This window comes from Sorex araneus, chromosome 2 (assembly GCF_027595985.1).
Source record: "Sorex araneus isolate mSorAra2 chromosome 2, mSorAra2.pri, whole genome shotgun sequence".
In the NCBI taxonomy this organism is placed as follows: Eukaryota; Metazoa; Chordata; class Mammalia; order Eulipotyphla; family Soricidae; genus Sorex; species Sorex araneus.
Genome location: NC_073303.1, coordinates 181,764,646 through 181,789,806, shown reverse-complemented (window position 1 = coordinate 181,789,806; position 25,161 = coordinate 181,764,646). Strand labels below are relative to the sequence as shown.

Below are 25,161 nucleotides of genomic sequence, written 5' to 3'. Positions count from 1 at the left end.
TCAAAGTCCTATAACATCTTAGAATAGGGAAATGTCTCTTGCAAATACTCAAATAAGTTTAAACTGTTGATAATGAGAGCACTTCCATGCTCTCATTTATCTTTAATTTGAAAAAATATTCACTGTTGAACATTTTTTGTTAATTACTTTCATTTTCCCCCCAGTAACTGGCTCAGTAAAATAAGGTGTGCTAAAATTAAATCCTAGTGGTGAAGAAAAAAAATGAATTTGATCACTTTGGGAATATCATTGGCTCAAGAAAATAGTGGAAACAAGTGCAAAGGTGGGCACGTGTACATATCGCTAGCTAGACATCCGTCTATGATGGCAAAAATAGACTCCTTAAGACAATCCTTGGTAGGTACCATGAAAGAGCTCTTAGAAAAAAGAAAAAAGTGCGGATAAAAAAGACAAACTGAGAAAAGGAACTAAAACATTTTCAAATAGTCATTATTGTCTGTTCCCTTTTCCCATATGTTTGGATTCTTAGAAGTCGTTATAAACTAAGCTGAAACTCTTACTGCATAGTACTGGAGCATCTTAAATATTCAAGTTCATTACGAAAGAGATAGATTAGTTGAAGATTTATTTTTATAAAACATATTTAAAATAATTAAACTAAAATCATTTTTTCTGATGCAAAAAATTCACAATTTCGTTAATCCTGTTGTTATTCCTTTCCCCCAATATCTCATTTTAATAGGGTGGGAGAAAGAAATTGAAATGAATCTCAAGGAAAAAAAGCACAACCCGGGGCAGAGCCAAAAAATAACGTCAGCAGATACTCTTGCACTCAATCTTCCTTAAGTGTTCTGCCAGTGCACTCTCAATGTGCATATTCAATTACTATCAAGGGACTGTAAATTATGTGACACATTTTGAGTGGTCTAATGTCCACTAGGGAAATGAGAAAGATGCCTGCAATGATTTCCATTTGCTCACTGACTTTGAACTCCAACTACCAATAGCTTTCACTTGACTGAATTTTCTGCTTGAAAGCTTTGAATTTATGTGTCATACATTTGAAAAAAAGATATCATCTCACAGATATAAATTTCTATCTGAATTTTCTGTTAGCTGAATGAGTGTTCAACTCAATTTTTAATAGTTAGTGTTTTCACAAGAGGGTGTATGTATTTATTTATTTTGTATTTTGCTTGCAAAGGCTTCTTTGGCCCTCTTTTAGTTTGAGATGTAGATGATGGGAGGCTCTGGGGAATTGTGAACAGCCTTGAAGTACAGGGAGTTAAAGAAGAAACTGTCAATCAGTCCCCCAGGGTTTTATTCACCCCAAAGATAATGTAAAAGGCAACCATCAGCCTTGCTGATGAGGCTCTTTGATTTATCTTTTAGAAGACTATTAGAACCCAGATGCGGGAGTGCTTCAGCATTCAGAGACCACAGGGAACTCTTCTGCAGCTTATAGTTGCAACAAAACATTACTCTTGGTTTGAACTTGACAATCTGTGAGTCACGGGTAAACACATAGAGGAAATATACCAACTGGGCTCTAAGATTTTATACAATTTTGAATTATGTAAAAGTATATATGATACAGGTTATAATATATAGTAATATTTTGTGCCTGTACATTAAATTAAAAGTTTCTTGGGAATTTTATTTTTATTATAAGTCCTTTGGTTTTCATTTCCATCATTTGTGCACAAAATTACCAATTACAAAAATTACTATAGGAAAGAAAGGAGTTTAAGTTATTGTAAAGTTTTAAACTATCATTCTATAATTGGAGTTTTCAAGAGTTATAAATTGATTACTCAAGATTACATTATTTTCCACAGTATTTCTTTTTGGTGGAGGTGGGAGCACTTTGGCTACACCCAAAGTGCTCGGAGCTTAATCGTAGCTTTGCACTCAGGGATCATGGTGTTGCTCAGGAGATCATCTATGTCCTGGAGATCAAACCAAGTTCTGCTCTATACATTGAAAGTGCTCTTCCTGCTGTACTATAGATCCAGCTCTGTATTTCAATTCCAAATTTATATCAACAAATTGAAATTACCACTAACTTACCTATCATCAGTTCTGAGTAGTCAATAATGCTTCAAGAATGTATCATTGCTTTAATATTATTAATATATTTCTATTCATATAACTATGGATAAGTATGTTCTAATAATTTTGAATTTTATCCAAATAGTTATGAACAGAAATTGTCAAAATGAAGATCTCAACTAACATCTCTGGGGAAAAATGCTACACTTTTTCTTTGAAAATGCTACTTTTACAAACTGAATTAGATAGTGTTAAACTGCAAAATGCATAATCTTACAAACATTAACCTTTATCAGTGGCAAAATCCTACTTTATCATATAAATATCATATCAATTAAGGGGGAACACCACACAAAATTTAATATTTCAGTTTTTTATAGAGAGACATACGATCCATATTTGTTTTAGAAACTCCAACTAACAGCGATTAGAGTTGTGGTAAAAAACTATGTCACAATGTTAATAGACTCTTATAGTTCAACTGACTTTCAGAATTAACCAATTCACAATTAAGATTTATTTTTTCTGATACAATATGGTGCATATTTTATCACTGTCACTGTCACTGTCATCCCGTTGCTCATCGATTTGTTCGAGCGGGCACCAATAACGTCTCTCATTGAGAGACTTATTGTTACTGTTTTTGGCATATCCAATACGCACGGGTAGCTTGCCAGGCTCTGCCACGCGCAGGCTCGATATTCTCGGTAGCTTGCCGGGCTCTCTGAGAGGGGTGGAGGAATCAAACGTGGGTCGGCCTCATGAAAGGCGAATGCCCAACCACTGTACTATCGCTCTAGCCCACATATTTTATGACTTATATTTATCACTTATAGTTTTGCTTATTTTCTATTGATGTTAATGTAATAGGATTGGAACGATAGCACAGTGGGTAGGGCATTTTCCTTGCATGTGGCCGACCCAGATTCTATTCTTCCATCCCTCTCCAAGATCCCTGCAAGGTACTAAGAGTATCTCGCCCGCGCGGCAGAGGCAGAGCCTGGCAAGCTACCCGAGCTGTATTCGATATGCGAAAAACAGTAACAACAAGTCTCACAATGGAGACGTTACTGGTGCCCGCTTGAGCAAATTCATGAACAAAGGGACAACAGTGCAGTGCTATGGTGCTACAGTTAATCCAATTTTTCTTGTAGAGAAAAAAACTGCTTACATACAAAGAATTTTTTGAAATGTAAAGTTTTGTTTCACAAGACAAGTGAGTTGTGTCTTGGCATGTAGGTTACCCTTGGGTATCTAAACTTTTATATTTTAATGTCCTTAAAATAATAATTATACATAATACAGTGATTGAGTGAAATGTGAGTCAAGTATTCTACACTAAGTTTCCTTCACTGGAGTGATAACACACTGGGTAGGGCTTTGCCTTGCACACGACCAACCCGGGTTTGATTCCTCCATCCTTCTCTGCGAGCCCTGCAAGCTACCAAGAGTATCCCGCTCACATGGCAGAGTCTGGCAAGCTAACCTTGCTGTATTTGATATGCCAAAAAAAGTAACAACAAGTCTCACAATGGAGATGTTACTGGTGCCCGCTTGAGCAAATCGATGAACCATGGGACATGTTCAGAGACAGTGACAATGAAGCTTCCTTCACAAAAACTGGCAAATCATGAAGTCTTGCAACTGTAGAATTAGAAATGAATGTAACATTATAATAATTTTGAATTTGTATGAATTATTAGTACATAAACTATTTCAGTCATTTCAAGTTGTTTGAAGGAGTGCATTTTTAGAACTTCTGAAACTGAACACTAACAAAAACTAAAAGCTATAAATTATTAAGTACACTTTAAACATAAACATTTCCTAGATTAAAATCTCACATCAAAAGGAATATCGAATTTTATCTAAAATAATACATGTACTTTTAAAAGAATGCAGTCCTTCTGAATATGTTATTTTGAAGGTTCACCATACACTTTTTTGTTTAGATAAGATTTAGAATAGAAAGCACTGCTAACTATACAGAAAAATTGTTCAAAAGTAGCCATCAGATTAGTAAATTCAAGTTTTACAGAACATACACACATATCTGCATTATATAGTGAAATAAATCTTTCAAACATGAATATTTTCTAAAATGATGGCAGAGAAAATCATTGGCAATGATTAAATATATTTAGCACTTTGACGTAAAACATCACAATAACATGCCCTGCAATATTAAACACATCATTAAGGGATTGAATTCTGGGTTTCATCCAATGTTCTAATTGGCACTCTTCCTGCTCTCTTCACTGACTCTTCATTTATTTTAGCCACCTGACAGTCACATCCCAGTCCTTAAGTTTAAGTATTTGAGTTAGTCAGAATCAATCTAGATTTGTACATTCTTATTATCACCTTCATTTATAGTGATAATTGGGTTATTAATTTCTTAAATTTGTTTTGTATAACATAAACATGTGCTAGCATAAAGAGATTTAGCGAATGTATTGAAGGAAAAACCATGTCTTAGCCTTATTTTCAGACTCTAAAATAATAATGGTTATCTATTTTCTCAAGGTTACTCATTTATGAAAACATTTTAAATATAGCTTCTATTAAATAAATATTTTCTAAATTCTCATGTCTCTCAGAATTCAAGTCTCTGCTTATGTTATTTGAGGTTATAAAAGGATGAGCTATTATTACAATTTTTGGAGTTAAAAGACAGAATGGTGATATAGTAACTTTCCTTTTATTATGAAAAACCTGTTTTAAGATTATTTTAAAATTATCAAAATATCCTCAAAGTTTCTAGAACCCATTCTAGCATTTTTTCATCCCACATTAATGTAAAAGTCATGCAACTTTAATTGGAATGCATCTTTACAACTTTCCTTTTTCTAATGCTCAACACCAATAACTACATTTTCAGAGTTCAGAGTCTCATACTCAAGGTTAGGTCTCAAGGAGTGTTCTATTGTTCCTTTAAAACCAAAGTCCTACAAAAGACTTTGTGTACTCTGGTGAGTTAAACATGTACTCACCTGGAGATGAATTCATCACTCAAAAAAAAAAACTTTCATTCAGCAAAATGTAGTTAGAGAACAGTGGTTGGTTCTATTTAGATGAGTTTTAGTCTAAATCATTAGACAATATCATTAGAAAACGACTTTTAGTTATTTACTGAATGATCAGGGTCCAATCTTTGCACAATGTATTAAGGTCTACCTATTATCTAAATCTAGACAATCATTTATTAATCTATGTATGTAATTGCACTGTAGCACTGTCCTCCCATTGTTCATTGATTTGCTTGAGCGGGCACCAGTAAAGTCACCATTGTGAGATGTATATAATTAATTAAAAAAATACCATTCAGATGAAATTTTATTCACTTCTTTTGTTATAGATCAGCTCACACTAAATTATTGTTCATGTTCTTCTTCCATAATCTTAAGGATATATTTTCACACATAGATGATACTCATTTGTTTATACCTAAAGGACCTCAAGATTTAATAATTTATCAAATGTCAAAATTGTATAAGTATAGCATTGTCAAATGCCCTATATAACAAAATAGAAAGTGGGGCAGTCAGAAGGACTGATCCTAACCTCAAAACTTAATGCCTAAAATTTACTTGGAACAATATGTTTTGTAGATACAAAAGCTACAATAATCCACAAGATGAAAATCATTTGAAAGAAAAAATTCAAAGCCTTACATTAATCAGTCCAATCCCTTCCCCTATGTTGATTTCTATTTAGTGATTAGTACATCATTATTTAACATTTAGGACATACTTATTAAATACTTCTATTTAATGCTTTGGGCATATGTATATAATAAAATGGTATTAAGCACTGTATCACTGTCATCCCGTTGCTCATCAATGTGCTCAAATGGGCACCAGTAACGTCTCCATCGTGAGACTTGTTACTGTTTTTGTCATATCAAATATGCCACGGGTAGCTTGCCGGGCTCTGCCGTGCAGGTGAGATACTCTCAGTAGCTTTCTGGGCTCTCCAAGAGCGACGGAGGAATCGAACCCGGCCCATGATATTAAGCATCTTTTATTAATACGTGTATGCCAAGGGAAAGTCAAACAAAATTGAAAACATTAAGCTTAGTATTTAATCTGAAACACAAGATAAAACAGTTATGTAAAACATTTTAAGATATTATAGTCTCTATCATACTAACACAGATACATATTTGTAAGAAAACTTCTCCTGATGTCCCTGAGATGCACATAGAAAAAATACATTCTGGATGGATCCCATATACAGCAAATTCCATTTATATTTCTAGTTACATCGAACTAAATGAGTCTCATTAGCATATAATTAAATGTATGGAATCAGTCTTACACTTCTGTCCGTCTTTTCCAACTGTGGGAACCACTGTCAGTCTTTCAGAGACATCAGTTTTATTCTTGACGTAAATTTAACCTTAAATTAAAACACTGCTATTTCCCATCTTAAAACTAAAACTGGTTTCAGAACAAGTCAGTCAACTGTGGAATATACATGATCAATTGTCAAAGTGGCAGATATTTTTTTTAAAGAGAACATTGCACAATAAATAAGATAAATAATTTTAGAAACTTCTATTGAAGGCAAATAAAATTTGAATTGAAATTATACATTATCATCTACAGATCAGACTAGACTGTTGCGTGAACATTCGTGCGGTCAGAGGTGCTGAGACAAGGAACGTGGAAGAAATGTATGTCACGGAGTGTCTAGATTCTCTCTGACTCTTAGACAAAGGTAGAGAGCCCGACAATCTCCTTTTATTGATCATGGAAACTCTTAAGGGTGAAATACAGTCACAAAAGGAGTTATGGGAAGATCACACAAAGTTCTTCTGCATACAGGAAAACAAACAATGTAGGATCTACATACTTACAACAAACAAGCTAAGTACCTAGGATCTGCATACTGACAACAAACAGGCTTAAGCAGAACCAGGGATCTGTGAGAAAAGGAAGACTGACAATTTTGTCATAATTTAGGAAATTATTTACTAGGGCAGCCAAAAGAAATTATTTACTAAGGCAGTTCAACCTCATCCAAACCACTGGGCTCATCCTGGTAGCTCAGTCCAGCCCCAACACTAGACTTTCAAAGAAATTTTCATATTTTATAGACACTAATTTAACTAGTTTCATTTCATATCTTAAAAAATATACCTTTAAATGGGGGACAGTATCATGAATAACTAATTTCATGGTGACTACATTTTTAAAAAGTAGAAAAACACATATCTGTAAATTTTGCTGTTTAATTACATCAATAGAACCTGTTATAATTGGTTATTAAATTAATTATTCATATTATAGTAAATTAAAATTTAAATGCTTAAAATGTGTGCTTACTGATGAAGCTTACTGAATGCTTCCAAAATTATTAAGTTGTGCTATTAAAACATGGGAACATCTGGCAAAGTCTAAAACATTTAAGGCTCTTTAAATTGCCAATATCTTTTTTGTAGACAATTTATGATTTTAGTCATTATTTTAAAAAGCATATACTGTGTATAATTTTATTTATCATATTTAATATTTCTTTCTAATTTAATATTAAAAATATTAAAGAAAGAAATAAAATTTAATATTTCTTTCACATAACTGTGACACAGTCATGTGAAATATATTAAAATACATATATGTGAACATCCACAAAATTACATGCATGACATATATGTATGTACCATCACACATATTGCATAAATAACCACCACAAATATTTGGTAAATATTAATCTAGATAAATCCTTACAAAAGGCAGAAGTGTGATTTCTTGTTTCATTATGCTACACTATACCTTAGATAGGACCAGAAAACTAGAAGTTTCAGCTTTTTCACTGTAATTGAATTTAGTTTCCAGAGTGAAAAAAAGGAGACTATTTCCTACATCTCTTTGTATACGTATGTCTCAAAAAGAAACAGGTTCAAATGCATTATAAAAACAAGACCATTGCTGTTACCCAACTAAAAAAAATTCTAGCACAGTTGTTAATGCTAAGATTCTACATTAAATATTTAATTAAATATTTAACAATTAGAGAAAATTTTAAGCAGCACTCTTAAACAATATCCTTTTAAACATCTAGGCACTGAAGCTTACAAATTTATTCGTAGTTGAGTGTCACTCCCAAGCTCATGACTGAGGCCTACCCCCTGAACACTTTAGCAGGGTGTGGCCCAAATCCTCTACCTCACCAAATAACTCTTTTTTGACATCTGTTATGAGATTTAGATACTCCTTTGAATGTATGACTTACTCTAGCAACTTTCTCAACTCAGTGTTGTGTGTGTGTGTGTGATGTGTGTGAGAAAGAGAAAGAGAGAGAGAGACAGAGAGACAGAGAGACAGAGAGATCTATTTTTATGTATCTCACAAAAGATGAAAGATTAAAGAATTCTGGGTCTAGAGATATAGTACAGCATGTAGGATGCTTGCCTTGTACATGGCAGTTGCATTCCCCGTATGTTCTCCTGAATCCTGTTAGGAATGTTCCCTGATCACAGAGGAGCCAGGAGTAAGTCCTGAGTATAGCTGAGTGCGACCCCCAAACAAACACAAAGACTTCTGACCAGTACATCAAATATATACTACCTTAAAATCAAGATTCATTTGGTGTTATTCAACAAGAATCAACAAATATATATTGGCATCTGCTAAAAAAAAGTGCATTTGCAGAACTTTTTAGATGCCAAGTCATTTAATCACCAAGCAGCCTTACAAGGAAGATGCTTTCTTTATACTCCTTTAATTTCTTAAGGAAACATATACAAAGGGATTTTGCAATTGTCTAAGGACACGAAATTAGAAAAATTTTGGATTCTGGATTCTGAATTTAGACTTGATAACCTGAACTGGGGCTGGAGAGATAGCAGAGTGGGTAGGGCGTTTGCCTTGTACTCGGCTGACCCGGGTTTGATCCTTTGTCCCTCTCAGAGAGCCCAGCAAGCTACCGAGAGTATCCTTTCTGCACAGCAGAGCCGTGGTGTATTTGATATGCCAAAACCAGTAACAAGAAGTCTCTCAATGGAGACGTTACTGGTGCCCACTCGAGCAAATCGATGAAAAACAGTGACAGTGACAGTGAACCTGAAAAGAGTTTAAATTCAGCCATCTACTAGCTAATGACTTAATCTCTCTGAAACTTAATTGGCCTCATCTTTAAAAGACAGATAACTATTTCCTACTGTAATGATTTTCATGGAAATCAATAGGATATTGCTTATGAAAGCATTTTGAAAACTGACTGGCACAGAATGGCTGTTTTTATTATAAACTTATAAACTACATTGGGATTTTATTAGCGAGGACTCTTGTAATTGCCTCACTACAAAATTTAATCAACACATTTCAGTCAATCATATTTTAGAAAAGCTGTGCAAGAGTCAGTTCCTATATCAAAAGGCAGCTTTTAATATCTAGCAAATAATGCCGGTGCACAAAATCTGTCTTCAGTAACAGTGATGCTAGAGATGACTAAGATAAAATTAACTTACACTTCACTATCACTTTAAATTTTCAGGATCATTTGACATTTCTTACCTTGTTTAGCATATTTCAGTGCCTTAGGAAATGAACTGTATTTAGTGTTTCCTGTTAATGTCATTCAATTGCTGCTAGGCAAGCTTCAGTAATAAGTATTCTAGGTGATAAAGCTTTAGGCATATCACTATGAAGGTCTCAAAAACTGTAAATATGGGAAATTAATTCGCTTCTGCTTGGTTAACCTCTTGATGACGGATTAATATTTATTTCTAAATTTTGCAACTTCTGCTGCTCTTTAAGCATTTGCATGATCATTTTTATGCTTATTTTGATATAGGTTGGCATACACTTGACAAGAGAAACTACTGATTAATCATATAATAAGCAAGTTAATTTTAATATCGCTAAATAAATTTAGCTTAAAATTTAAATACTATATTCATAATATTGAAACTAGCTTTATGTTACCCATTTTTTATAGTCTAATGTGGTTTAAAGTTGCTATATTAATATAAATTTTGAGTGAAGGCCTGAATCGCTGTATCAAGTAATTTACTATAACAATGTTGTGTTTTATGGAATTCATAAAACATTCTAATTAGATCATATGAAGTAATAAAAATCAATTTACCTAAATTTTAGAGTCATGGAAATGGACACAGAAAACTGAAGAATGTGAGCAAAACATGTATTAACAGACATATAAAAGAAATGGAATAATAAAAGCAAAACCTATGAATTTAAATGTATATGATATGAATTTGCAAAGTGATAAATTTGATATGCACATAAGCCTCTAGCAATTCTTAAACTATTTACCTTAGCCAATTTTTTGTTGCCAATAGTATTTCTCAAAAATATCTCATTTTCACATTTATGTAAGTCACAAGGAACTATTTTATGTGAACACAAAATCAGGCAAAATAAAGTATCATATAAAATGGAAAGAAATTACAATTTTTAGTAGTATGTTAATGATCAGCAACAGAGCAATTCCTTTATCATGGCTTAGAATTAAATAGATACAAGCATAGATGCTGATTTATATTTTCTTATTTGAGTTTTTATACATATGGAATATTATACTTAAGCTCATTTGTATTCATGTGAATTCAATTGCAATTTAAAGTCTGGCAGATTTGATTTCATTAAATATTTTTGCCTCAATCAAAAAGTCTGTATACCCATGAATATTTCAAAACCAGTATCCATTTCATTTAAGATTTTCAACACTGCATTGCTAAGTATAGTGTCATGGAAAACATATAAATGGGGTCTAACATAAAGCTTTATGAAAGGATTCATGAACTACTTGGTTTTGGTAGTATCTTAATAAAAACAAACCAAATAATCTTTTTTTCTCATTGTTTTTCTCTTGCTAGTATAAATTGACTAGCTATCTTACTGTGTAAAATCTTCAGAAGACATGTCGCTTGATAGACAATGATCTGTATTACAAGGGTAACTCTAATATGATGTTTTGATCTCTGATAGCTGGTTCTGACTTGGGCTCAGAAACTGCTATCTTAAAAAAAGAGGAGAGGGTAAATATAACAATTATTTTTTTCACAAGCCATACCATTACTGCTTTACCCTAATCACAAGGTTGACTCATCTGAGAGATGAGAATTTGAAAAAAAAAATTAAGCATAAAGAATCATTTGTATAGCACAGCTGTAACTTGTGTTAATGCTATTTCACATGAGATATTTTACCTGAAGTGTATTTCTTTTTGTTTGTTTGGCCATGTTCTTCTTAATTTGGGGGTTTCAAATTTTCTCAGGGGCTATTTCAGGGGCTATTTTCAGGAATATCCTGGCGGTGCTACAAGGACCATGTGGTACCAAGTACTGAACCCAAATAAACACCTTATCTTATCGTAACTCTGTCCCACACCTTTGCCCCTATTTATTCTTCATATTTATTTATTTATTTTGTAGTGCAGGGATGGAGGCAGGACCTTGCACACGCAAGTCAAGTGCCATACTACTGAGCTACATACTCAATAATCACTAATCATTTAAAGATAAATAGCTAGATTACCTCTCCAGTGGTCAAACTCAGGATCTAAAGTATTGAAGGAAGTGTGGGTACATGCACCATTTTCTCAGATTTCAGGTCTCATAAAAATCAATACTAAACTAGGAAAAATCCCTTTTAACATCCTGCTGTGATATATCATGAAATATATAAGTATCACTGTATCAATGATGTCCCATTAGTCATCAATTTGCTTGAGTGGGTGCCAGTAACGTCTCGTTCTTCCCTGTCACGCTTAGGGTCAGGGGGATGAAGCCCATTATTGTTACTGTTTCTGGCATATGGAGTACACCACAGGTAGCTTGCCGGGCTCTGTTGTGCGGGCGGGATACTCTCAGTAGCTTTCCGGGCTCTCCCAGAGGTATAGAGGAAATACTCAAATATATAAGTGTGTGTATATAAATAAACATATGTATACATGCCCACATATACGTGTTTGGTATGTAGGTTGCTATTTTTACCTGAAGCAAGCATATTTGGGGAGATCTCAATGAAATATCACTTATGAAGGAAATATTTGCAGATTACAATTTAGCACAAAATATTTTTAAGCAAGATGTCACATCATTCACTATTTATTACATTTCTTTCACTTTGATACACATAGTAAGTTTAAGAGACTGTAGTAATTTAAAATATACATTCAGAAGAAAAATCCAGGGTAAAATAAATCAAAACCACAGTGAAATTTTAGTGAATAAAAACTAAAAAAAAATCTGCAAATGGGGATGAAGGATTAGGTACTCAGTATGGAAATAAACAAATGTAGTCAAGGGTTCAGCTATTTGAATGAGAGATTGAGCTAATGACAACAAATCAAGACACAACTAACACTGCTACGGGACAGATGTAGAGATGTGGCAGATATAGAGAAAGATTGGTGATTAATTTCATGGCTATACAGAGTCTTTCATCAGAAATTTACCCAAGACACAAAGTATTCTATACTCAAGATAATGGGATTCCAAACTAAAGCTGAAGTGGAGTCAAGTGAAGCTACTAAAACTTCAAACAGGAAATTGATGACATATAATGAGAATAGAAGAATGAAGCAAGAATAAAACAATAACTTTTTTCACTTAAGTGAGACCAAGCTTTACATCTGGATATGTATAAAGATAGAAAATATAAGCCAGAAACTTAAAACTAGAATTTTAATTCACTATGAATTATGTGTATTTCATGTAATTATGACTAACATTAAGTTTACTAAGTGCTGCCTTAAACATGGCATCCCATAGGGTCCCCAGAGCACTGCCAGAAGTAATTCTTGAGTGCAGACATAGAAGTAACTCCTGAACATCACCGGATGTGGCCCAAAAGGAAAAGAGAAGAAGAAGGAGGAAGAAGAAGAAGAAGAAGAAGAAGAAGAAGAAGAAGAAGAAGAAGAAGAAGAAGAAGAAGAAGAAGAAGAAGAAGAAGAAGAAGAATAGGAAGAAGAAGAAGAAGAAGAAGAAGAAGAAGAAGAAGAAGAAGAAGAAGAAGAAGAAGAAGAAGAAGAAGAAGAAGAAGAAGGAGAAGAAGAAGAAGGAGAAGAAGAAGAAGGAGAAGAAGAAGGAAAAGGAGAAGGAGAAGGAGAAGAAGAAGGAAAAGGAGAAGGAGAAGGAAAAGGAGAAGGAGAAGGAGGAGAAGACTAAGGAGAAGAAGAAGAAGGAGGAGGAGGTGGCGGAGGAGAAGAAGAAGAAGAATTTATTCTAGTCTATTTTTTGATAGCTGTTGTAGTATATCATTTGAGACTTTTAGAAAGATACATTACTATTTTCTATATGAAGAGAGAAAAGCCTCAGAAAGTTGGATTATTATGTTTCTATAGATGAGACAATCATAGTATGACAGTAAAACTGGTATTCTTTACACCAAACCAAGCAGTCATGTGCAAGATATCATTAGCTCTATACAAATTATATTAACTCACAGTGATCTAAAACTAAAAGTCATGATAACACTATGATCACAGTCATCCAGAATTCAATGGCATTCATTACTGTCCATGTCAAAAAGTCTAAACCACATTATTTAGCAACACTCAATAGAGTACCAAAAACTTCAGAGTGAACTTCCTTTAACAGAAAACTCTCTAACAATGACTCACATGATTTCAAATTAAAATTCTGTTTTAAGTTTTTGACATCAAAAACCTGGCACTAACCTTGACTGATAAGAAGGCCGGAATGATAGAGCGCTATCAGAGACGGCACACACCTGCGGAAGCTGGGGGAGGACAGATTTCTGAATTAATAATGTGATAGCTGAGAAAGATGTGGGGAAGAAGGGAAACATGCTCTGCGAAGCATGTCTGTCTGATCCCTGATCCTAGAAAAATGTGCAACAAAGCAAATGGCCTCAAAGAGGGCTGGAGTGACAAAACTTGAATAATCAAGAGCCCAATGAAAATATATTGGGCTCTTATGATTGGGGCATTTTTTTTACTGTTTTGCTTTGTTTGGGTTTTCTGGTCACATCTGGCTGTACTCAGTGCCAACTCCTGGCTCTATGCTCAGAGATCAGTCTTCAGGATTCGTGGGCAGGGGATAGAGTAGTAGCACAGCGGGAAGGGATTTTTAGCCTTGCATGCAGCCAACCCAGATTCAATCCTCAGCATACCATAGGAATCCCTGAGCATGCCAGGAGTAATTCCTGAGCTCAGATTCAGGAGTAACCCCTGAGAACCCCTGGGTGTGGCCCCCAAGCCCTAAATAAATAAATAACTACACACTACATTTTAAAAAAAAAGTAATGGTTGGGCATCATACGTGGTGCTCAAGGTTTGAACTGGACACTTGCAAGGCAAGTGCCTTAACACCTGGACTATCTCTCCAGTTCTAGAGGTATATCTTTTAAAATGCGATTTTTAACAAATATACAAACTACTCAAATGGACATTCATTACAAATCTCAGAGAACTAAAATTTACTTTATGCTTTTATCTCCAGAGTTCAACCTTCACTGGGTTCTGCAGGCCAGCTTGAATCCACTAGATACATATGAGGGTTTAGAAAATACATATCAATCATGACACATCTTTCTAAGCTTCAATTATAGATGAATAACAGAAGTTATATCAGTAATAAAATGAATAATTTCTTTTTAAAAATAACATCCTTTGTTGTTACAGAATTCAATGTTTCTTTTCAAAAGTCAATCATGCTCTCCTTCTATTAAGACCAGACTGCTACCTTTTAACTAGCCCATCTTGTTTCCACCCTCCTCTAGATAAGTGCTACAAAAATAAACATCGATGGATTTTATCCTGTAGCACTGCACTGTCATCCTGCTGTTCATCAATTTGCTCAGACACCAGTAACATCTCCATTGTGAGACTTGTTGTTACTGTTTTTTTAGCATATCGAACATGACACAGGGAGCTTGCCAGGCTCTGCTGTGCGGGCGGGATACTCTCGGTAGCTTGCCAGACTCTCAGAGAGGGCAGCATGTGCTCCCTTTGACAGCACATATACTAAAGTTGTAATGCTACCGAGAACATTAGCATGGCCCCTGCACAAGGATTTCATCCTACACTTAAAAAAACGAATTTCATTAAAATATTCATTTAAAAATAAGTGAATGTACAATATCTAAAAAAGACACTATTTGTTTGCCTTGGAATTTTCAAGAAGTAGCAGAAAGGTGGGAAAGGATGTTGCAGTCTAGGGATGCTAACAGGTCCATAGTGGAGGGTCTTTGGTGGTGGTGAAGGTTCAGTAACTCTGTTTATCAGAACTATAAAATTGGCCTGAAGAGATAGTACAGTGGGCACGGTGATTGCCATGCAAACAGTCAATAGGGTTTGATTTCCCAGACTTCCATATGGGCCCCCAAAATTTCGCCAGCAGACGATGTACAGAGCAGGAGTTAGCCCTGAAAACTGCTGGGTGTGGAATAAAACAACAACAACGAAACAAAACAAAAAAAGTCATGAAATTAACACAATTGTAACCATATATAAACTATAACTTATAAAATAGAAATAAACAGCAAACTATGTGTTAAAATGTTCTAAAACACACATTTCAAAGAAATGCTGTAAGAAAATTGGCCTTTCATTATTATTATTATTACTTTCAGAAGGTACAATTCAGCTCCATTCATTATAAACTTCTCTTAAGACAGAGTTGGTTGCATATTTTATTATCAAAAAATACTAATAGAAACGGTGACGGGAAATAGGCACTCTGGAGGAGAGGGAGATGCTAAAGAGTGTTAAATCAGTAAGCATGAAACACTACCAGTGACTGTGACATAAGTCACAGCACATAAAATGTCTTATTAAAGCGTCTTCCATGAAAGCTGGAGAGGGTGATTCAGGGGGGAGGTGGGGGAGGTGAGGAGTGTACAGGATTGGAACATTGGTGAGGGGAAATGGACACTGGTGAAGGGGTTGGTTGCTGGACCATTGCATGCCTGAAACACAAACATGAGTAACTTGGCAATTCACAGTGACTAAATTTTTAAAACTACTAAGAGAAGATCAAATTTTCTCAGTGAGAAACTAATACTTACAGTAAAAGATTCCAGGAAAGATAAATATCCTGGTGTTTTGATAAACAGAAAGTAATAAGGACTTTATGGTAGATAATATTTGAAAACACGTAAGAAAAAACAAAATACTGTGTAAAACACATCCAAGGAAGCCCTTTTGTTTTCTCTAAAATTATGCAAGTTAAAAATGAGATCCTTAGGACCCTCTGCTCCTAAAGACTTTGATTCCAGAGGTCTCCTAACCCATTCTGGTATCCAGCACAGCTTCTGACAGCAGTGCACTGGGACTGTGAGCTGGGCTACAACTCCGCGCTGCCTGGGGATGGATCTTTCCTCTCCACCCTGTTTTTCTGCATGGAAAATGGCGGCGGCAGCAACATCCACATGGCAGAAGTCACCTTCTAAGACTCCTAACCCAGAGGTATACGGTTTTTACAGTTTGGGGCTCCTAGGGAATCATGGGAAGTGGGTGTTACCGGCACACCCTCAGCCCAAATAAATCCAGAGCTGCTGAGCATGAAACGGACCCTCTGCTCCTAAAGACTTTGATTCCAGAGGTCTCCTAACCCATTCTGGCATCTAGAGCAGCTTCTTACAGCAATGCACTGGTTCTGTGAGCTGGGCTATGCAATTTCTGGCAGAATATTCCCTGGACTTTATACAGAAATCCAAAACCTTAACATCTCTTAATTGTCAGCAATGTGAAATGGTTCCTTTTTAGCAGGTCTGACTTGGGGGGGGAAACTCCAAACAATAACAGTGAGTTTTTTGTTGAAATATTGAAGGTAATCAAAGTAGCAGCCATTTCTTTAGACTGTGAACTAAGCAATAGCCTCACACAGGCCGAGAAGAGGAAATATCCCTCTTTCCCGGTTGTTTCCCATTTTTGAGGAGAAACGCAGCATGACATCCACCATACTATGAGGTGCGGGTAGAGGGATGAGAAAAAGAAAAGGGAAAAGAAAAAGAAAAAAAAGAGTTATGTACTTGGAGCAGTGGGGCTACATATCTCTTAATTCTAAGCAGTGGAAAACAAATTATCAAATGCTTCCTTGGTAGTAGGGCTGTCCTTCTTGGGGGGAAACTCCAACAATAGTGAGTTTTGTGTTGAAATATGAATGCAATCAAGGTAAAGAGAAAATGAAGTTAAATTCATCAGTTATGCAGTTGGGGGTGGGGGAGCGGAGGCGGGAAGTACTGGAGTTTTTGGTGGTGGAATATGGGCACTGGTGAAGGGATGGGTGTTTGAATATTGTATAACTGAGACAAAAGCCTGAGAACTTTGTAACTTTCCACACGGTGACTCAATAAAAAAATTTTTTTTAAATAAATAAAAATGAGATCCTTACTTGTCACCAAGCAAAGGGTGCTAGCGGGCCCACTAGGGATAGGAGTTACGAGCTGAAAATAGACTATAGGCTGAACATGATGTCCACTTAATACCTCTGTAGCAAACGACAACACCCAAAAAAGAGAGAGAGAGAGCAAAAGGGAATGCCCTGCCACAGAGGCGGGGTGGGTTGAAGGGGACAGGGTGGGGCTATAGGAGGGATGTTGGGACCATTGGTGGTGGAAAATGGACACTGGTGGAGGGATGGGCACTCCATCATTGTATGACTGAAACACAAGAATGAAAATTTGTAAGTCTGTAACTTTATCTCACGGTGATTCACTAATAAAAAAAATCTGAACATTTAAAAAATGAGATCCTGGTAGAAGAGAAGTGTTTTACTGCTTCTAAATTTCCTAATGATGCATGCAAAAACATTGTTGAGCCTTTATATTAACAAAACTTATATAAGAAAAAGTTATAGAAACCATAATTCATCATGCTAACAATTGATATTCTGTTATTATTTTGAATATTTGCAGAGCTAAGAGGTAATTATCAACAAATAGCATGACTTCAAATGGAACAGTAACTGAATCATCATAGTTACAATGAAATATCTCTATTAGTAATATTCAACATCATTTTAAAATGTCGTTTGACAGGTTGGATTTATTTCTCCTGAATACACAATAATGTTTATTAAAAAGGAAAAATTACATTTATCTTATAGAAGTTCAGTTAATCGATATTAACTGAAACATTAATAGGGGACATTTTTCTTTTATTCTCAGAAATAATCAAAAGTAATTACTTGATTAAAAGTTGGGATTGTCTAGTTAATAATTTGTAATAATGTTATGCTCATTTACTTATTTTATTTGAGATATTATTTAACTTGTATATTAGATTAATATTTTAAAATCTTTTGGTAGACTGATAGATTTATCACTATATTGCTATATAATATAAAAGAGAAAAGTGCTTTACAATTGAACTTTTATGTATGAAATTAGCAAAAGATAAATTTGATCTCAGATTACAAGAATTACTAGGAAAAAAGAGCCTAAAGGAAAAATTGTTGCTAATTACAATTTGCTATTACTATTTACTTAAGTTTAAAATTCTTCAAATGTAAAAATCAGTCTTATGACTACCAGATTGCGAGAAAATTGCATAAACCTTAAGTCGTATGTATTCTAAAGCAATAATATCTAATAGTACTCTTAAGACTTATAGAATTTTTTAACATTTTTTCACCATCTGATACAATAATCAATAGTGTGTATTTATTTTGGACATTGGAAGTGAAGAGTACAAATCAGAAATGTAATTTTGTATTTTTATTTTATTTCTATCAAGTTAAATAGAGTTCACGATGATAGTATTGTAAAAATGTGAGTTTTAAAGTCCTGTGCCTTAAAGTTTTAAAGTTCTTCTGCCTCTAGATCTTTAGTATTTTCAAGAGAGCATGATAAAAAAAAACAAAATATAAGTAACACCTAGAACAACATATTTTTAATATATAAAGTGCATCATAAGGCTGATCATCACCTTATAATTCCAGCTGGCCCAGACAATGCTCAAGATAAACATATAAAATGCCAGGAGTGGACTAAAAATCAAATAGAAGCTTGGTATGTTGCGTGTTTCAAACATAGTTTTATCTGTAACACCATCTTCATCTCCCTGCCCCGCCGTCCCTGCCCCAAAATATGCCACACTCCAAGACTGCCTCGCATCAACAATTTCACAATGAACAGACTGGACATGCTTTTCTTCACTACCATCAGAGTTGGGAGGTTACAGTCTATCTTGCTGAACTTCTCAGACTTCAACTTTTATGCTAATAGGCTACTGTGTCCTGAGGTGGGCTCTTAACGCCTTTCCCTCTGAAACTTCCATAACTTCTCCTCTTCATGGTCAGTTAGGCAGTAACTTCAACCTTGATATTCTTTTTCGTTTTTCAAATTTTTTAAGCATTATCTTTCTGCCAACCCTTGTGTGTTTTTTTTTGGTTTGTTTGTTTGGTTGATTTGTTGCCAGTCACAGTCTGGCAAAAGTCACGTGCTCAGTGTTTACTTCTGACGCTGTGCTCCGGGAACACTCCTTACAGTGCTCAGAGACCATATGTAGTGATGGGGATTCGAACCACAATGCAAAGCAAAAAGTGCCTTAACTCCTGTGCTATCCCTCCAACACCACCACTTTCTCCTCCCTCCAAATCACCTTGCCAATCTCATCTACTCTCTGAGCACTGTGGATTCTACCAGATATATCTCCCTAATCTCAAATGCCACTGCAATTCAACCCTGAGTTCTCATCCAGGGATTTTAACAGTTCAATATTTCACGTCGGATGCTCTGGCATCAATTCCAATATAAGTCCTTTCCTCCTTTCAGAAATAGTAACAGCAACAACAAAAAAAAAGAACTTTTATAATTTCTCCATATTTCGTAATGATCCTATCACTCGTGATGAAAATTCTTATTGTTAGCTCATTCTTTTCCTGCTTTAAATTTGTGGTATCAAAGTGGTTAAGAACTCAGATTCAGGAGGAAGCAAGTTTCACTTGATCCATTTATGGTTTACATGAGATGGACCTAAAACCCAATAATACAAGCATTAATTTATTAAGCACACACACACAAATTAACAGCAATGACATTTATTTTGTTACTTCTAAGTAGTTTCTACACATCCGCCACCATCCCCACACACACATATTTTTAACACATTTACCCTCCACAATTCTATAAAACAAATATTATTATTGTTATTCCTCCTGTACATGAGAAAACAGAAAACACGTAGAGTTAAATAAATTGCCAAAATCCACAACAGTACGTGACTGGATTCTGTACCAGCCCGTCTGGACCTGAGCCACAAAACAGGCTCTGTTTCAGATAAGAACAAGTTATCTCATGGTTCTGTGGAAAGATAAAACTAAAGTATTTAAAATACTTGTCAAGATGGTTGCTATTATTACCATAGAATTCCAGCTCACTAGAATCACAATTATTCTTCCTATTATGTAGATTTCTATAGCACTTACTTTGGGTACAGGTGATGCATACACTACCCTAAATTACCATACTTGACAATCATGTCCTATTACACCATGTAAAGTAGACTGTATTTCAACCTAGGGATTGTATAATAAACTCTCTTATGCTAAAAAGTAGAATTGTTATTAATTAATAACAATATACTAATGTAATTTGTACATCAATTATAAATGTGTGTCAAAGACTTTTCAAAATAGTTATCACATATCATTTGTCTTATTTGTTCTCCCTTAGTTCAGAGATATGTGGCACATTCTGATAATTCATAGTTTTCCATTTTTGATATTTTTGCCTAAGCGCACTGTCCTTGTAAATTGGCTGATTTCCTAAGATCTGTTGAATTCTTCTGAGCAGGTTCCATTTCTATACATTTCTATACATTCTCTACATTGCATAACTCAGCTTGGTCTCAGCTCCCAGCATACCAAAGCTTATCTCTTCATATTTCTTTAGAATGTTCTAAGAAGCTCTATGACCTAAACACAACAACCACCCTTTAAGATCACACTCTCCACATACTAGACCATATACAGATAGTTTGTGTGCAATTACCAGGAAAACAATATGTGAGAATATTGCTTCATACCATTTCAAAACATATTTTATAAAAATATTAATTACCGAAAGCTTGTAACTATCTCATGGTGATTCAATAAAATTTATTTTTAAAAAAACAAATAAATAAAAAATAAATAAAAGTATACTTTTATTATTTAAAGAATATTAATTACTAAGTATTTTTCCTTCTATGTTCTAACAGTTCATGTGAAGGCTGCTGCATGTGCAAATTCGGTGCTGAATAAAACACATTATCCATAAAATAAGGTGTGGTGCACTCAAATATTGAAATTATGCTTTAAAAACACAAAATACATAGAGGATAGATACATACATATATGTGTGCATATATATTACATATATGTGTATATATATATATAGGTGAAACAATAGCGCAGCAGGTAGGGTGTTTGCCTTGCATGCAGCCGACCCGGGTTCGAATCCTCTGTCCCTCTTGGAGAGCCTGGTAAGTTCCCAAGAGTATCCCTCAAGGCAGAGCCTGGGAAGCTACCTGTGGTGTATTCAATATACCAAAAACAGTAACAAGTCTCACAATGGACACGTTACTGGTGTCTGCTCCAGCAAATCGATGAACAACGGGACAATAGTGCTACAGTGCTATATGTATATGAAACGAATTTCTAAGGTTCCCTATTTCATGACTCAAATCATAAAACATTATAGACAAAGAAAAAACTAAGAAGATAGTAAAAAAGACTACAATGATTGGCAAAGATTAAGAGAGAGGGGAATAATAGAACAGGATTTGGGAGCAGTGAAAAAGAATCTACAAAATGAAATAATTGTGGATACATGTTGGTTTACAGAGGTTCACACCAAGAATGAACCCTACAGAGAAGTAGACTTTCTGCTTACAATGAAGTTTATGATTAAATGTACATTCATCAATTATATGAAATGTTTAAGTTTCGTAGAGGGTACTTATAATGGAAGGAAGCTACGCCTGGTTGGGACAAGAGATATATGGTAAATATTCATACCTTAATTTCAACTTTTGTTGTGATCCTGAAGCATTACCTTTTATTTTAGGTTTGGTTCCATATAATTTAAAAATTCAAATGTAAATAATCATAATATTTATCTATTCTGGTGCTGTCTCTTTCCCATACCTTATTGGACTTCTTAAACAAATAATTCCATTTTTTAAACATTTTATTAACGTCAAGATAATACCTGTCACAAATTTATATCAAGATTATTTTAAGATCATTTCACTGTTATATCTTTTTTGGGGATGGGGGTCACTCCTGGTGATGCACAAGGGTTACTCTTGGCTCTGCACTCAGGAATTACTCCTCGCAGTGCTCAGGGGACCATATGGGATGCTGGGAATCAAACCTGGGTCGGCCACCTGCAAGGCAAATGCCCTACCTGCTGTGCTATTGCTTCAGCCTCATCACTGTTATATCAATTGAATAAAAGGTTTTGGATATGAGTATGTCATATACATCCATAAACATACTCAGTGATACTTGGAGATACTAACATTTCTGGACATAAGGTGCTAGATATTATGCTAAATAATTTTTATCTAACTTTAAATATATAAAATAGTGTATGCTTCCTCTTATTTTCTAAAGACAGAAATTTCATGTGGCCCATTTTAAGATTTATACATCTTAATAACCACAGCCTGTCACTGTATGAGTTTCATTTTACTTTATGGATTATAAAACTGAAACCGAAAATTAAGTGCCCAAGCTTACTATAGTAAACAGGAAAAAAGAAAAAATATAACAAAGTTAGCAGTCTCTACCAGTCTTTAAATGAACTATACTACAGATGGCGCTCAGGGGACAATATGTGGTACCAGAGATTGAACCCGAGTGAGCTGTATTCAAGGCAAGAGACCTCTCTTGATGTACTATCTCTTCAGCCCCAGATAATCTTCCTAAAGATTACCACTACTACAATTATGACCCAATCTTTAATAGAAAACTAACATCAAAAGGCAGATATTAGCATTGTAGGATCTCTTTTCTTATTCCAAATCTAGAAAGCCCAAACCCGCTTTTTAACAGTCTCTGGGCCATTCTATGTAACTTAAAGTTTAAGAATTGATATAAACTTTCTTTATATTTAATTCTTTAATGAACATGAGAAAACACTAATTTGCATTCCACACAAGGAGAAAATAAATGTACATGTAGTAAAAATGCCTCCCAAATCCCTTTTCACTCAGTTCAGTGAGAAATAATTCTTCTGTTTGTAATTTTGGTTCCAAAGTGATTCATACAGATGCATGCATCCTCTCTTCACCACTTTTGCTCAGCATGGATCTCTTTACCTTTCACAGAGAGTAAATTTCTTCAGTGTCAAACAAAATGAAATGACATCTTTTAGGTTCTAGATCACTAGGTTACTTTGCCTACACACAAATGGTAGCTTTCCCTTCAAGTCCAAGAATTTCAGTACTTAACTGTCATGGATTATTTCTTCCCACTAGATGGCAGTAACGACAATAATAATAGAGTTTACAAAGCAATTGCCCGCTTGTCACATGCACAGCAAACAATAACCCTTTGTGTGAGGGGTTTGTGATTTGCTAGCTTTAGATATAGGAAGCAAAAATATAGTGACAAATAATAGAGCACCCCATTTTTGATGTGTTTCCTTAATTTGCCTTTTGCATGCTTTTAAAGACTGTCTTTGCTTATCCTGCAACCCTAGCTATAAAAATTATCTATTATGAATATTTTTCACTAGTTATCAAATAGATGATTGATTATTAAAATATCATTTTAACATGATTCTCAAATACTTAATTATTTCATTTTTAATATTTTTCTTTTCTTCTCTCTCTACCACAAACCACATGATATGATTTCTATATGAAGAAATTCAACATTTCTAATGTGAAATTACATCATTTGTTAAATTCCAATACATTACATGTTTTAAAATAAAGTTACATGATCATCCAATGAGAATATCATCCAATATATTTTAGGAAATAATAGTAAAGAGAAAATAAGTTCATAGTATAATGATAATGGGATTTGACTAATTGAAATTCTATTTAGTTTTTAAATATTAGTTCTTGCATTTGGAAATTTCCATATAAATATTTAATAATTACATAAAAGGATGGGTGAATTTTATTAATCAAAATATTAGTTCCTCACAGATATAATTATGCAACCTCATTGTGCTTTTAATGTATCAAGGGAGTAAAAATATAATGCATTTATGCATTTTATTATCGATCAAATTTGTCTTAAAATGAACCATGCAACTGCTACCAGGCCTGTGTGAAATGAACTGGGATAATAAAATGGCAGCAAATTTTTCCTCATAATTTTCATGGACAATAAATAATATTAAAAATAAGAGTATCAAGACATTAATTTTTAATTATTTGAGTCAACAGACACAATTTTTTAAAATTTTTCTAAATTGAGTTTTACTTAACTTCTATGGTTTGCATTAGAAATATTAGTTTTTTAATTTTGGGCCACACACCTGATGATACTCAGAGCTTACTCCTGTGAGCTTGGGGACAATATAGGTTGCCAGGATCAGACCCAGGTAGGACACATGCAAGGCAAAGGTCTTACCTGCTGTACTGTCCTTCCCACCCTAGTATCAGAAAGTTTTGAAGATTCCAGTCAGTGAATCACACTTAGGAGGGCTCATTTATAGACTGTTTCAGGAGAGGGTGGTCTCACTGAGGTGGAAGTCACCATGCCACATGGCAGCAGAGGCACCAGACTGTCCTTCCCCAACTCCCAGCCCACTCATGTCAGCCTGACTGTCACACCCACAGTGTCCCTCCAAGTACCGTCTTAGCACACTAATAGCCCTGGTCCAGAGACACTCAGTTGAATCCCAAAATGAATTGGTGCCCTACAGAAATGTCTCTGGAACCCAATCATTTACAATCTAGGATTCCAGAAGCGTGTGGCCGTGGCAGCCAAGATATTGAAAATGAGCAAAGGACAATAAATGATCGAGCATCTGCCTGTGGCAGGCAGGCTTGAATGGTGATGGAAAATTTAGAGCAAAACATAATGCCCAAAAGTAGAAAGAAGAGTACTGGGGAAATTGCCATGGAGGCAGGGTGAGGACTGGGAGGGGACAGGGGATATACTGGGAAAACTGGTGGTAGAGAGTGTGCACTGGTGGAGGGATGGGTGTTTGATCATTGTATGGCTGAACCTCAAACATGAAAGCTTTGTAACTGTATCTC

General features: G+C 34.8%; 1 long non-coding RNA gene and 1 other non-coding gene across 2 annotated transcripts in view; one reads left to right on the top strand and one right to left on the bottom strand.

The window, feature by feature from the left end:
• LOC129401575 (uncharacterized) overlaps positions 1–25,161 on the bottom strand; it is a 353,431-nt gene that overhangs the window by 186,850 nt on the left and 141,420 nt on the right. The window lies entirely within an intron of this gene.
• LOC129402873 (U6 spliceosomal RNA) lies at positions 14,950–15,056 on the top strand. Its single transcript, XR_008628907.1, has one exon. It is a non-coding gene; the product is annotated as a U6 spliceosomal RNA (small nuclear RNA).